This window comes from Camellia sinensis, chromosome 5 (genome assembly GCF_055761805.1).
Source record: "Camellia sinensis isolate YWXY chromosome 5, ASM5576180v1, whole genome shotgun sequence".
Lineage (NCBI taxonomy): Eukaryota > Viridiplantae > Streptophyta > Magnoliopsida > Ericales > Theaceae > Camellia > Camellia sinensis.
The window spans coordinates 174,937,794-174,952,452 of NC_138965.1; the positions used below are offsets into that span (position 1 = coordinate 174,937,794).

The 14,659-nt window shown below is 36.4% G+C and overlaps 1 pseudogene; it reads left to right on the forward strand.

The window, feature by feature from the left end:
• LOC114262492 (arginine--tRNA ligase, chloroplastic/mitochondrial-like) overlaps positions 1-6,986 on the forward strand; it is a 51,704-nt pseudogene extending 44,718 nt beyond the window's left edge.
• The last annotated feature ends 7,673 nt before the right edge of the window (positions 6,987-14,659 follow it).

Genomic DNA, 14,659 nt, shown 5'->3' on the forward strand with positions numbered 1-14,659 from the left:
TGTGATTCCCCACAAGTAAATCAATCAATGGGAATAAAAATTAATGCGGAAAAATTAAATCAAAGGCAACACAAGAATTTTTACGTGGTTCCCTCAATGTGAGGTACGTCCACGGGATCGAAATCCGATTCCACTATCAACCAAATAAGTTTCAAACGATTACAAACGAGACACTAATAGTCTCACAAAACCACCCTTAGGTGAATTCCAAATAATCACAAATAAACAAGAGGAAAGACCTCACCAAATAGATGAACCAAAATCTTCAGAACCAAAGTTGAAGAAGACCCAAAATAACGAACCAAACTATCTTCAAAACGAAGCAGCCGAACAAGCACACTAATGGTGCTTCCAAGAACAAAAGCCAAAGCACCCAAAATTTGATTCCACCAAATTGATTGATACCCCAACCACTCTCACGGGAAGAAAAAGAATTGCTACTGCTGCGTTTTTATTTTCTTGGGAAAAACAATACACATCATATTTTGAATCTGGGGTTTTCTTCTCAAAACCTAATTGTATCCAAATTGAATTGGGTTTCTTCAAATATAATATATAAAAATATATTATACTAAACCAAGCCAAATTAAACCTCTTTTAATAAATCAACTGGGTCCCACACTCCAATAAGGAGGTATATCCCAACAATTCTCCCCCTACCGACTTAGGTGGAGAGATCAACCATACCCGCCAAAGTTCGACACTTCAAATGTTTGTCCCTCGACAAAGTCTTTGTCAACATATCTGAAATATTATTATCTGTGTGAACCTTTTCGAGTTGTAATAACTTCGAATCTAACACATCACGAATCCAATGGTATCTCACATCAATGTGTTTCGATCTCGAATGAAAAGTAGAATTTTTACTCAAGTGAATAGCACTTTGACTATCACAATAAAGCACATACTTTTCTTGTTTCAAACCCAATTCTTGCAAAAATTTCTTTAACCATAACTCTTCTTTGCAAGCTTCCGTAATGGCAATAAATTCAGCTTCGGTAGTTGAGAGAGCAACACATTTTTGTAATTTAGACTGCCATGCCACAGCTCCCCCTGCAAAAGTCATCAAATACCCCGAAGTAGATTTCCGAGAATCAACATCACCAGCCATGTCAGAATCTGTGAACCCATCAAGCATCGGCTTACCATCTCCAAAACACAAACACACCTTCGAAGTCCCTCGAAGATATCTTAGAATCCATTTTACCGCTGCCCAATGTTCTTTACCCGGATTAGAGAGAAAACGACTCACCACACCAACGGCGTGAGCAATATCCGGCCTTGTACAAACCATGGCGTACATCAAAGAACCAACTGCTGAAGCATAAGGAACTTTCTGCATCTCTTCCTTGTCTTTCTCACTTGTAGGACATTGATTCGAACTAAGCTTGAAATGACCCGCAAGTGGACAACCAACCGACTTTGCTTTATCCATATTGAACCTCTCAAGAACTTTCTCAATGTAGCTTTCTTGAGACAACCAAATCAGCCCCCCTTTGCGATCACGAGCAATTTTCATACCAAGAATTTGCTTTGCCGGCCCCAAATCTTTCATAGCAAAAGACTTGCTCAAATCCAATTTCAACCTGTTTATCAAGGTAGAATCTTGACCCACAATTAATATGTCATCAACATAAAGCAAAAGAATAATAAATTTACCATCTGGAAAATTTTTCACAAACACACAATGATCCGAAGTGGTTTTAGAAAAACCATTATTCATCATGAAAGAGTCAAATTTTTTGTACCATTGCCGCGGGGCTTGCTTGAGACCATACAAACTTTTCTTCAATTTGCAAACAAATTTCTCTTTCCCTTTTTCCACAAAGCCTTCCGGTTGCTCCATGTAAATTTCTTCTTCAAGGTCACCATGAAGAAATGCGGTCTTCACATCAAGTTGCTCAACTTCAAGGTTCATACTTGCAGCCATGCCAAGTACAACCCGAATAGAAGACATCTTTACAACTGGTGAGAAAATTTCATCAAAATCAATACCTTTCTTTTGCCCAAAGCCTTTCACAACAAGACGTGCCTTGTACCTCAAATTCTTGCCATCATTATTCAATTTGAAGACCCACTTATTTTTCAGAATTTTCCTCCCTTTAGGCAACTTCACTAAATCATAAGTGTGATTTTCAACTAAGGAATTCATCTCCTCTTCCATGGCCTTTTTCCAATCACCTTTCTTTGCATGCTCAATTGCTTCTTGGTAGCTCTCAGGCTCCCCTTGATCAGAAATCAACACAAATTCATTGGGAGGATACTTTCTTGAAGGTTGTCGGTCCCTTGTAGATTTCCTCAACTCAAGTTGTGGTGACGGTACTTGAGTTGGATGCTCTTCCTCAATTTCTGGCTCATCTTCATTAGGATTAGCATCATCCTCCACATCTTCAATGGGTGGCTGCACATCTCCCCCGTTTTCATCATCAACTGAAGATGAAGGAGATAAATCCATGTCAATGAGATCACTAGCTTTTGGCTCCGGTTGATCACCTTTGCCAAAGTCTTCAATTGTTTGGTCTTCAAGAAACACAACATCACGGCTTCGAATGACTTTCTTGTCGACCGGATCCCACAATCTATAACCAAATTCATCACGCCCATAGCCAAGAAAAATGCATTGTCTTGACTTACTATCAAGCTTAGACCTCTCATCCTTTGGAATGTGAACAAAAGCTCGGCAACCAAACACTCTCAAGTGCTCATAAGACACATCTTTACCGGTCCAAACTCTTTCTGGAACATCACCATTCAAAGGATAGGAAGGTGACAAATTGATCACGTCAACCGCTGTCTTCAATGCCTCACCCCAAAAAGATCTTGGCAATTTAGCTTGTGAAAGCAAACACCTTGTTCTTTCCACAATGGTGCGGTTCATCCTCTCGGCAACTCCATTTTGTTGAGGAGTCTTCTTAACTGTCTTTTGATGCCGAATACCTTGGCTGCAACAATACTCATCAAATGGCCCAATGTATTCACCACCATTGTCTGATCGGATGCACTTCAATTTCTGCCCTGTTTCTCTTTCAACCATGGCCTGAAAATGCTTAAATACTTCTAGAACTTGATCTTTAGTTTTTAGTAGAAAAGCCCAAACTTTCCTTGAATAATCATCAATGAAAGTAACAAAATAAAGTGCACCACCATGTGTTCTAACTTTTAAAGGACCACAAACATCAGAATGAATCAACTCCAAAACATTTTCTTTTCTAGAAACAACATTTTTATGAAAAGAAACTCTATGTTGTTTACCCGCCAAACAATGAACACAAGTTTTAAGATGTGTACCTTTCAAACCGGGTAGAAGCTCTTTCTTGAACAAAACTTGCAGCCCCTTTTCACTCATGTGCCCAAGTCGCCTGTGCCACAATTCAGTAGAAGTATCATCTTCAAGTGCGTTGACAACACCTTTACAAATTTTTCCTTGCATCGAATAAAGTGTATGAGTCTTCTTACACTTAGCCACCACCAAGGAACCCTTTGTGAGCTTCCATATTCCATCACCAAATTTGTTGTTGTAGCCTTCATCATCTAGTTTCCCGGTAGAGATCAAATTGAGGCGAATGTTGGGAACATGCCTTACATCTTTAAGCAACAACTTGCAGCCCAAATTTGTTTCCAAGCAAACATCACCCATGCCAATAATCTTGGACAAACCTTCATTACCCATTCGAACAAAACCATAATCTCTTTCGGTGTAGGTAGTGAAGAAATCAACTCGAGAAGTCACATGAAAAGAAGCACCGGAATCAATCACCCAATTGCTCTCTTGGCCCACAAAATTGATACAATCATCTTCACAAACGACCATGAGATCAGCATTGGTAGTAACTGCCGTTGTGTCTTCTTGCTTCTTGTCCACACTTTTGTCACGCCTTTTCTCCTTATTCTTGAGCTTTCGGCATTCCCGCTTCATGTGCCCTTTCTCATGGCAATAATAGCACTCAATGTCTTTCTTTGAAAAAGAACCATCTTTCGATTTGTTACGGCTTTGATCACGACCATGAGGAGTCTTACTCCTCCCCTTGTTTTGCTTCGGCCTCTCACAACGAATGCTTCCGAATGAGAGGAACCCGCTGATTTTCTTCTAGTTTCTTCATTCAACAGGCTACTAGTGACTTGGCCCATTGTGACAACTCCATCGGGCGCTGAATTACTGACGATCACAACCAAAGTCTCCCAACTTTCAGGCAAAGAACTAAGTAGCATCAAAGCCTGCAACTCATCATCAAAAACAATTTTCATAGAAGCAAGTTGGTTAACAATACTTTTTATTTCATTCAGATGTTCCGGAATAGGGCTGCCCTCTTTATATTTTAAATTAACCAACTTACGAAACAAAAAAACTTTATTTGTGGCTGATTTTCTATCATAAAGGCTCTCTAATTTTTTCCATAAATCATGTGCTGAAGTTTCAGTAGCAACATGATGAAACACACTGTCATCAATCCATTGACGGATAACACCAACGGCTTTTCGATTAAGCCTATTCCATTCATCATCTTTCATTCCCTCGGGTTTGCCAGAATCACCCTCAATGGGTCCATACAAATCTTTACAAAATAATAAGTCTTCCATTTTAGTTTTCCAAGTTACCCAATTGCTTCCATTGAAGCTAGACATACGACCCACATTCCCCTCCATTGATTTACACAAATAAATAAATCCAAATAAACTGTAAGCTCTGATACCAGTTGTTAGGGAAAATCGATGTGATTCTCCACAAGTAAATCAATCAATGGGAATAAAAATTAATGCGGAAAAATTAAATCAAAGGCAACAGAAAAATTTTTACGTGGTTCCCTCAATGTGAGGTACGTCCACGGGATCGAAATCCGATTCCACTATCAACCAAATAAGTTTCAAACGATTACAAATGAGACACTAATAGTCTCACAAAACCACCCTTAGGTGAATTCCAAATAATCACAAATAAACAAAAGGAAAGACCTCACCAAATAGATGAACCAAAATCTTCAGAACCAAAGTTGAAGAAGACCCAAAATAACGAACCAAACTATCTTCAAAACGAAGCAGCCGAACAAGCACACTAATGGTGCTTCCAAGAACAAAAGCCAAAGCACCCAAAATTTGATTCCACCAAATTGATTGATACCCCAACCACTCTCACGGGAAGAAAAAGAATTGCTACTGCTGCGTTTTTATTTTCTTGGGAAAAACAATACACATCATATTTTGAATCTGGGGTTTTCTTCTCAAAACCTAATTGTATCCAAATTGAATTGGGTTTCTTCAAATATAATATATAAAAATATATTATACTAAACCAAGCCAAATTAAACCTCTTTTAATAAATCAACTGGGTCCCACACTCCAATAAGGAGGTATATCCCAACATGCTGACCTGAAGAATAACAGATTGACCAATTACACATTTAATTTTGATCCGATGCTTAATGATAGAGTGCGTTTTACCAAATTCTAAGGCGTTACAGAGTCGCTGTTATTGTCACCATTGCATTCATTTCTTACTTGTTTAACTTCTTTGATAATCAGGGAAACACAGCAGTCTATTTGTTGTGTGCACATGCTAGAATTTGTTCTATCATGAGGAAATCTGGTAAAGACACAGTGGAGTTGAAAAAAGTATGATTTGTTCTATACTTGGTCATATTTTCAACGTTGCTAAAGTTGGTCATATTTTCAATGTTGCTAAAGCTTAAATCCAACTTATTGCTCTTAGCTGTAACCTTAAATGTGTAACCTTGAATCCAACTTGTTTTATTGTATTTCCTTGTTTTCTTGAACAATTCTGAAGTACCTAAAAAAAAAAGGAATATGATTTCGAGAAATTGTCTGAATTGGAATTTTATTATGATAGTAATAGTCATAATCGCCCCTTTTTTTTTGGCCAGAAATCCACTTTTTTTTTTTTTTGGCTTCGTGTGCGAGATCATTGTCATTTAATAATGATTTCTTTAAATTATAAGCTGCTGATGACAAAGAGTGGAATGCAAATGCTATCCTATTTTTTTGATGACATTTTCCATGAAAATAAAAAATAAAAAAATAAAAAGCGAAAAAGGAACATGCAAGAAATTTTACTTCAATATTAAGCCATTTTTCAATTTTGATCCATCTTCACTTATCTTCTGGCTACTCCTGTGTGGCCTTTTTGTACTAATTTAAATTTTCTTTTTTCAACTAGCATAGCTGCACGAGAACTATGTAGAGAAACCGAAGTTTTAGAATCTTTTTGCCAATTGAAGGTTTTTTTATGCCTTAATGTTTTTTGTACTTCTTTGTATAACATGATTTTAAGCTATTTTGTTCTTGTGCCACACTTGTTTGATCAAATGAACATTTCACTAGTTTTGGGACCCTTAAGCTGTGATTGGTTCTTGAATTTGAGGAGGGGTTTGTTGAGGGAAAGGAAAAGGAAATAGAAAAGTGAAGGAAGTGTTTCATTCACTTTTCCCTTTCCTTTCCCGTTCACAAGCCACTATTTAAATCCAAGATCCAAACACAACCTTAATTTTAGGCCTATTTGCTACGCTACCACTCTACCTTTATTATGTTGAGCTTGCAACTAAACTTGGCTTTTGGCAGTTCTGTACCAATGGGCCATGATGCCAGTGACAGTCACTGTTGATGTTTTGTTGCATTCAACCGCCCCTCCTGTTTGAACCCTCTTTCTCTCTTTACCCCTGGTTTCTCATATATGTTTGTTTGAGACAGACGGGGACGATAGTTCTGGGCCATCTAGATGAGCATGTGTTAGGGCTTCATTTGCTCCAGTTTGCTGAGGTAACAGACGAATTTAGGAAAATACTGTTCCTTGTAGGTTTCTGGTCTGTGTGCCCATTACTGATGGTGCTCCTAGATATGATAGAAGTTAATACTATTTCACTTTAACGTTTCAGATTGTAGTGTAAACTTGCACCAATCTCTTGCCAAATGTGTTGTGCGAATACTTGCACAATTTATGAGAGATGCGTTCAGTGGCATGGTACTGTGCTGCGTAGTAGGGTATTGTTATCAGTTGACCCGGATGTGCTGACTTTTGTTGACTTTGTAGAGGACTTGATTCAGTAGTTGCTTTGATATACTTGTGTTTAGCTGTTTTGCTTTGCTCTTGGATATGTGTTTTGCTAGCTAGTTTTTAAGTTGGTTTTGTATTTTTTGCATCATCTTGATACTTTTTCAATGAGGTTTGCTTATTTATCCCAAAAAAGAGAAAAATTTATCCGAGTACTTCACAAAATTTTATTCAATTGTTAGGTATGAGATTTAGATCAATCTTTTGTTGGAACAACAATCTGTGTAAATAAAATAAATTGAAATAAATTGAAACTAATTCAAACAAAATAAATAAATAACATACCGAATTTATTTATCGAACCGAATTAAAAAATAAAACACCAAGTCGAGTGTGTGACACTCTGTCTTTAAGACAGATTCACCCCGCTACGGTACTTACGGTTGAGTGGCGTCTATCTCCCAGGATACAATGATCTTAACCAATTTGTAGTAGCACTCCAAAACAAATTGTTCGGCGAAACAAACATGTGTTCTTACTCTCTGAAAATTTATTTCTAAAACTAGAATGAAGATTAAAATAAATGCAAACAGATATAATCTGGACAGCAAGGAAAAGGGACTTTTCAGACTGATTTTCGGATCTCTTAGACTGCTGGAAATGTTGGTATTTATAGGTACACAAGTGCTGTCCCGAACAGGTGCAAAACATGTAGTGAATATGTGCAAAACTTGTCAACAGATACTGTTTTGAAAATCAAACAGATCTGGACAGATTGCTGAAAAACTGCCTAGACAGTTTTATAACTGAATCTGTTCGGTGGTTCAACAGATTAAGACCTGTTTGGACTGTCTAACAAAACTGAAACTGGTTAAATCAGTTCGATGTAATTGCAGGAAATTCAGACTGAAGGTGACACAACATTTGGGCAAGAATTTTGAATTCAAATTCAAATTTGAATTACAAAAATTAATTTTTCCCGCAAGAAATTTTGGAAAAGATTTAAATAAATTTTGTCTAAAAAATTAATATTAGAACCGACCCGACCAACAACCCATACTCGCGCCTGGCTCGGCTGGACGGACGGCGGCGGCGGCGGTGCGTGCGCGCGTGTGTGGTGGTTTGGGCTAAGGTTCACTTTGTCTATAATTCCTCCCTTCTACAAACTTGGGGTGCCCCTTGGGGCCCAACCCAAGTATTGTAGGCTAGAGCTTATAAACTCAGCAAAACTCTCTTAAAGTTTCAATGTGGGACAACCCTTTCCAAAGAAACCCACATTTACTTCCTTAAATTTCCTATTCCATGAACCCGAAAACAACGTCAACTTTCCATTTACTCATAAATGGTTTTGACATTCCGTTTTCACCGTGTGACTTGTCACGCGGCAAGGAACACTTCACCTCTTCGGACCCGTCCCAAAATATGTTCGGGGCCCACTCAATTTTGAGCTCAAAGTTGGCCCAAAATATGCCTATATAAACCATTTTTCCAACAATCCCCCACATGAATGGAATTTGACGGCGAGAAAATGCAACAACATGATCAAATATCAGAGAGTACAGAAATTGGAAATATTCTGCAAAGGATAGGTAGCTTTTGGCATTGAACCTTTCCTTGTGAAACACTATTGGATTTACTAGCTAATCAGTGAACACGATGTTTTGAACTGTTCAGCCGTTTGTGTAAACCAAGACAATAGAACTCACACAGTATATCTCCAGACACAATTTAGTTCTCACTATTGTGTTCATTTTGGCCCTGAACAACCTGGTCTTTCATGAGTGCTCTAGAGAATTGTAGCCCTTCACAAATCTCATAGAACCGGCTCAGTTCACACTCACATAGGTGATTCTTATGAAGAGTATCCTGCTATATTCCACTAGGTTTACCTAGATATAAGAATCATTAAAAGTTTTACTTAACCTAAAACTCTACAGACATCACTTATTTCATCATAGAAATGGGTAGGAGTTGGACTCCCCAGTGATCCTTCTGAGTCATACACAACTCGGTTGTCCTTTTGAACCTAGATCTTGGGATCTCCAGTTAACTAGGTTAGGTTGCCGTTGTGGTAACTCTTATTTAATAGGCTTTAGTCTCATTCCTCTCGATGAATTCTCAACTAGCTCTCTTGCTAACCCTTTGGTTAGTGGATCTGCTATGTTGTCTTTAGACTTCACATAATCAATGGAAATCATTCCATTAGAGAGTAGTTATCTCACGGTATTATGTCGACGACGAATGTGTCATGACTTACCGTTATACATATGACTCTGTACTCTACTTATAGCTGATTGACTATCGCACTGTATGCATATAGCAGGCACCGGTTTTGGCCAAATTGGAATATCTTCAAGGAAGTGGTGAAGTCATTCTGCTTCTTCCCCAGCTTTGTCTAAAGCTATGAATTCTGATTCCATAGTAGACCTAGCAATGCAAGTCTGTTTGGAAGATTTCCAAGATACAGCCGCCCCACCAAGAGTAAAGACATACCCACTGGTGGGACTTCGAGTCTCTAGTATCCGATATCCAATTTGCATCACAGTATCCTTCAAGTACTGCTGGATATCTAGTATAATTAAGTCCAATGTTACGAGTAAATCGGAGATATCTTAGAACCCTTATAATTGCTTTCCAGTGTTCTACTCCCGGATTACTCGTATATCTGCTTAATTTACTTACTGCATAAGCTATATCTGGGTGAGTGCAGTTCATCAAGTACATTAAGCTTCCAATAATTTGGGCATACTCTAATTGCGAAATACTTTCCTGTACATTCTTAGAAAGATACAAATTAACATCTACAGGAGTTCTAGCAAGATGATCATCATCTTTGCTGAATTTGTCAAGTATTTTCTCAATGTAATGAGATTGTGACATAGCATATCCTTTTAATGTTTTGGTAATTTTCATACCAAGAATTACATCAGCAATGCCCATGTCTTTCATGTCAAAATGTTTATTCAACATTTTCTTGGTAGTTTTAATCATGTTATTATTACTACCTATGATGAGCATATCATCTACATAAAGACATACAATGACATAACTTTTGTCTGTGTTTTTAATATAAACACATTTGTCACACTCATTAATTTTAAATCCATTTGATATCATTGCCTTGTCAAATTTCTCATGCCATTGCTTTGGCGCTTGTTTTAAACCATATAATGATTTAACCAATTTACACACTTTCTTTCCTTTTCCTGAAACAGAAAAACCTTCTGGTTGTTCTATGTAAATTTCTTCATTTAACTCACCATTTAGGAAAGCGATTTTCACATCCATTTGATGAATTTCTAGATTGTATAGCGATGCAATCGCAATTAGCATTCTAATAGATGTTATTCTAGTAACCAGTGAGTATGTGTCAAAGTAATCAAGACCTTTTTTTTTGTCTAAAACCTTTGACCACAAGTCTTGCATTGTATTTGTCAATTGATCCATCCGCTTTCATTTTCTTTTTGAAAATCCACTTGTACCCAAGAGGTTTACAACCTGGTGGCAAGTCCACTAATTCCCAAGTGTGATTTTGCAAGATGGATTCAACTTCACTGTTGACAGCTTCTTTCCATAAAGGAGCTTCGGGACTGGACATAGCCTCTTTAAAAGTTAAAAGCTCATTTTCTAACAAAAATGTTAGAAAATCTGGACCAAAAGATTTTGAGGTTCTAGCACGTTTACTACGCCTAGGTTCATCTTCCTCATTTTGGTCTAACTCTTGCTCTTGTTCTTGATCCTGACTAGTAATGGCATCATGAGATCTTTTATTGTTACTAGTCTCTTGTCCAGTCTTATTTGGAAATACATGTTCAAAGAATGATGCATTCCGAGACTCAATAATAGTATTTACATGCATTTCGGTATGTTCTGATTTATGAATCAAAAACCAATATGCATTACTATTCTTAGCATAACCAATGAAAATGCAATCAATGGTCTTAGGACCTATCTTATCTTTTTAGAACTAGGAATAGCCACTTTAGCCAAACACCCCCACACCTTTAAGTATTTGTAGGATGGTACTCTACCATGCCACATTTCATAAGGTGTTTGATTCACTTTTTTTCGGGGTACTTTATTTAAAATATAATTAGCAGAAAGTATTGTTTCCCCCCACAAGTTCTGAGGTAATCCAGAACTGATTAACATGACGTTCATCATTTCTTTTAAAGTCCTATTTTTTCTTTCAGCAATTCCATTTTGCTGAGGTGAGTAAGGAGCGGTGGTTTGATGAATTATTCTATGTTCTTTACAAAATTCACCAAAAGGTGATTCATATTCACCACCTCTATCACTTCTAAGTTTCTTGATTTTCTTACCAAGTTGATTTTCAAATTCATTCTTATATTGAATGGAAGTTTTCAAAGCTTCATCCTTGATTCGAATTAAATAAACATAACTATATCTTGTATAGTCATCTATAAAAGTGATAACATACTTTTTCCCACCTCTGGTTTGAATTGATTTAAAATCACAAATGTCATTATGAATTAATTCTAGTGGTTCCGTACTTCTTTCAATTGAATGAAAAAGAGTTTTAGATAATTTTGCCTAAACACAAATTTTACATTTATGATTTGAATCAATGTCGAATTTAGGTAAACATTCCATATTAACTAATTTATGTAAAGATCCATAATTAACATGTCCTAGTCTACCATGCCATAAATTTGAAGACTCAAGCAAGTAAGAAGAAGATGTATTATTATTAACAACTGAGGGTACAACGGTCATTACATTTAACTTGAAAAGACCATCAGACACGCAACACTTTCCTACATACATCCCATTCTTAGTAAGTACGAATTTATCACTCTCAAATACTAGTCTAAACCCATTCTTACTCAACAGAGATCCGAAAACAAGATTCTTGCAAATATTCGGTACATGCAGCACATTGTTGAGAGTGAGTTCCTTTTCTGATGTCATCTTGAGTACAATCTTTCCTTATTCTTCAACTTTGGAAGTTGAGGAGTTGCCCATAAAAAGTTGTTTACCATTGTCCACTGTAGAATAAGATGTGAACATCTTTTTGTCGGCACAAATATGGCGAGTAGCACCAGTGTCCACCCACCATTCTTTAGGATTTCCAACAAGATTTTCCTTGAAAACAACTGCAAAAAGATTGATGTCATCTACACCATTGGAAATTTTGTCCACTTCGGTCATATGGGCTTGAGCAGGCTTCTTGCTTGTTCTTCTTTTGCTTTTGGCTTTGCTACGACAATCTTTCGCCCGATGTCCCTCTTTGTCACAGATGTAACATTTGCCATTAAACTTGTACTTTTTATTTTTCCCCCTTTTAGAGCTTTGTGATGAACATTCTCCAGAAGACTTTCGTTTCTTGGTTTTTGAAGCATGTTCCACCACATTTGCCTTAGACTCCATAGGATGCTTACCAGCCCATTTTTCAGAATTGCGGTTTTCTTCCTCAATCCTCAAACACACAATTAATTCTTCCATAGAAATTTCTTTGCGCTTGTGTTTGAGGTAGTTCTTGAATTCTTTCCAGCCTTTTGGTAATTTTTCAATTAAGACTGCAACTTGGAAGGATTCACTGAGAGACATACCTTCTGCGTGAATGTCATGCAGAATGAGTTGGAAATCTTGAACTTGGCTGATCATAGTTTTTGAATCAACCATTACAAAATTTAGGAATCTGCCAACCACAAATTTCTTTGAGCCGGCATCTTCCGTTTTGTATTTTTTCTCCAAAGACTCCCAAAGTTCCTTTGTTGTCTTAATAGGACTGTAGACGTTGTATAATGTGTTGTCAAGTCCGTTCAAGATGTAGTTTCGGCAAAGGAAATCGACATGTTTCTAGGCATCAACCACAGCAACCACTTGCCGGTCCGTTTCATCTTCTTTCAAGATAGGAGCATCTTCACGGAAGAAACGAGCCAGGTTCAGAGTTGTAAGATAAAACAACATTTTCTGTTGCCATCTTTTAAAGTCAGTTCTTGAGAACTTCTTTGGGTTTTCACCGTGATTTACCGGTACTATTACAACAGGAGAGAGGGTTGGCGTCATTGTAGCCACCACAGTAGTACTTGTTTGCGTATTAGTTTCAATAGCCATCAATTCTAATTTATAAAACAAAATTATAATTAGAATTTACACTACAAAGAAAATTAAACCAAATTCACAGAATTAAATTCTGTAAAAAATAAGGAAACAAGAATGTAACTTTTATTTTTCAATTAATTTGAAAATAAAATAAAATTTTATTCAACCAAATTAATTCTACACAGGAAATTAAATTCTGTAAAATAAAAGAAATAAGAATATAACTTTTATTTTTCAATTAATTTGGAAATAAAATAAAATTTTATTCAACCAAATTAATTCCACACAGGAAATTAAATTCTGTAAAATAAAAAAATAAGAATATAACTTTTATTTTTCAATTAATTTGAAAATAAAATAAAATTTTATTCAACCAAATTAATTCCACACAGAAAATTAATTTCTGTAACACTTCAATAATTAAAATACTAAAGCAAAATTTTAAGTAATGAAAACTCAGAAAATAATTTCTAAAACCCAAAATTAATATATGAAAAAATTTCACAAAAATATATTCTGAATTGTTAATGACACCAGTATCGTACTACTAGTTGTCAAAGAAAATAGATAGTATATTACTACTATTTGTCAAATAGAATATAATTACTATTTGTTTTTCCAACCAGAATATTATTTTGTAAATCCACAGAAAATAATTTTCTTAAAAGAAGAAAGAGAAAAGGAAACAAACGAAAAATTCTGTAAACAAAATAATTCGAATCTGTCTTAATCTTTGTAAATAAAATAAATTGAAACTAATTCAAACAAAATAAATAAATAACATACCGAATTTAGTTATCGAACCGAATTACAAAATAAAAGACAAAGTCGAGTGTGTGACACTCTGTCCTTAAGACAGATTCGTCCCGCTACGGTGCTTACGGTTGAGTGGCGTCTATCTCCCAGGATACAATGATCTTAACCAATTTGTAGTAGCACTCCAAAATAAATTGTTCGGCGAAACAAACCTGTGTTCTTACTCTCTGAAAATTTATTTGTAAAACTAGAATGAAGATTAAAATGAATGCAAACAGATATAATATGGACAACAAGGAAAAGGGACTTTTCATATTGATTTTCGGATCTCTTAGACTGCTGGAAATGTTGGTATTTATAGGTACACAAGTACTGTCCCGAACAGGTGCAAAACATGTAGTGAACAGGTGCAAAACTTGTCAACAGATACTGTTTTGAAAATCAAATAGATCTGGATAGATTGCTGAAAAACTACCTGGACATTTTTATAATTGAATCTGTTCGGTGGTTCAACAAATTAAGACCTGTTTGGACTGTCTAACAAAATTGAAACTGATTAAATCAGTTTGATGTAACTGCAGGAAATTCGAACTGAAGGTGGCACAACATTTGGACAAGAATTTTGAATTCAAATTCAAATTCAAATTCGAATTACAAAAATTAATTTTTCCCGCAAGAAATTTTGGAAAAAAAATTAATATTAGAACCGACCCGCGCCCGTGCCCACCGAGGCCGGACGGAAGCGACGTGCGTGTGTGGTGGTTTGGGCTAAGATTCACTTTGTCTATAACTCCTTCCTTCTACAAACTTGGGGTGCTCTTTGGGGCCCAACCC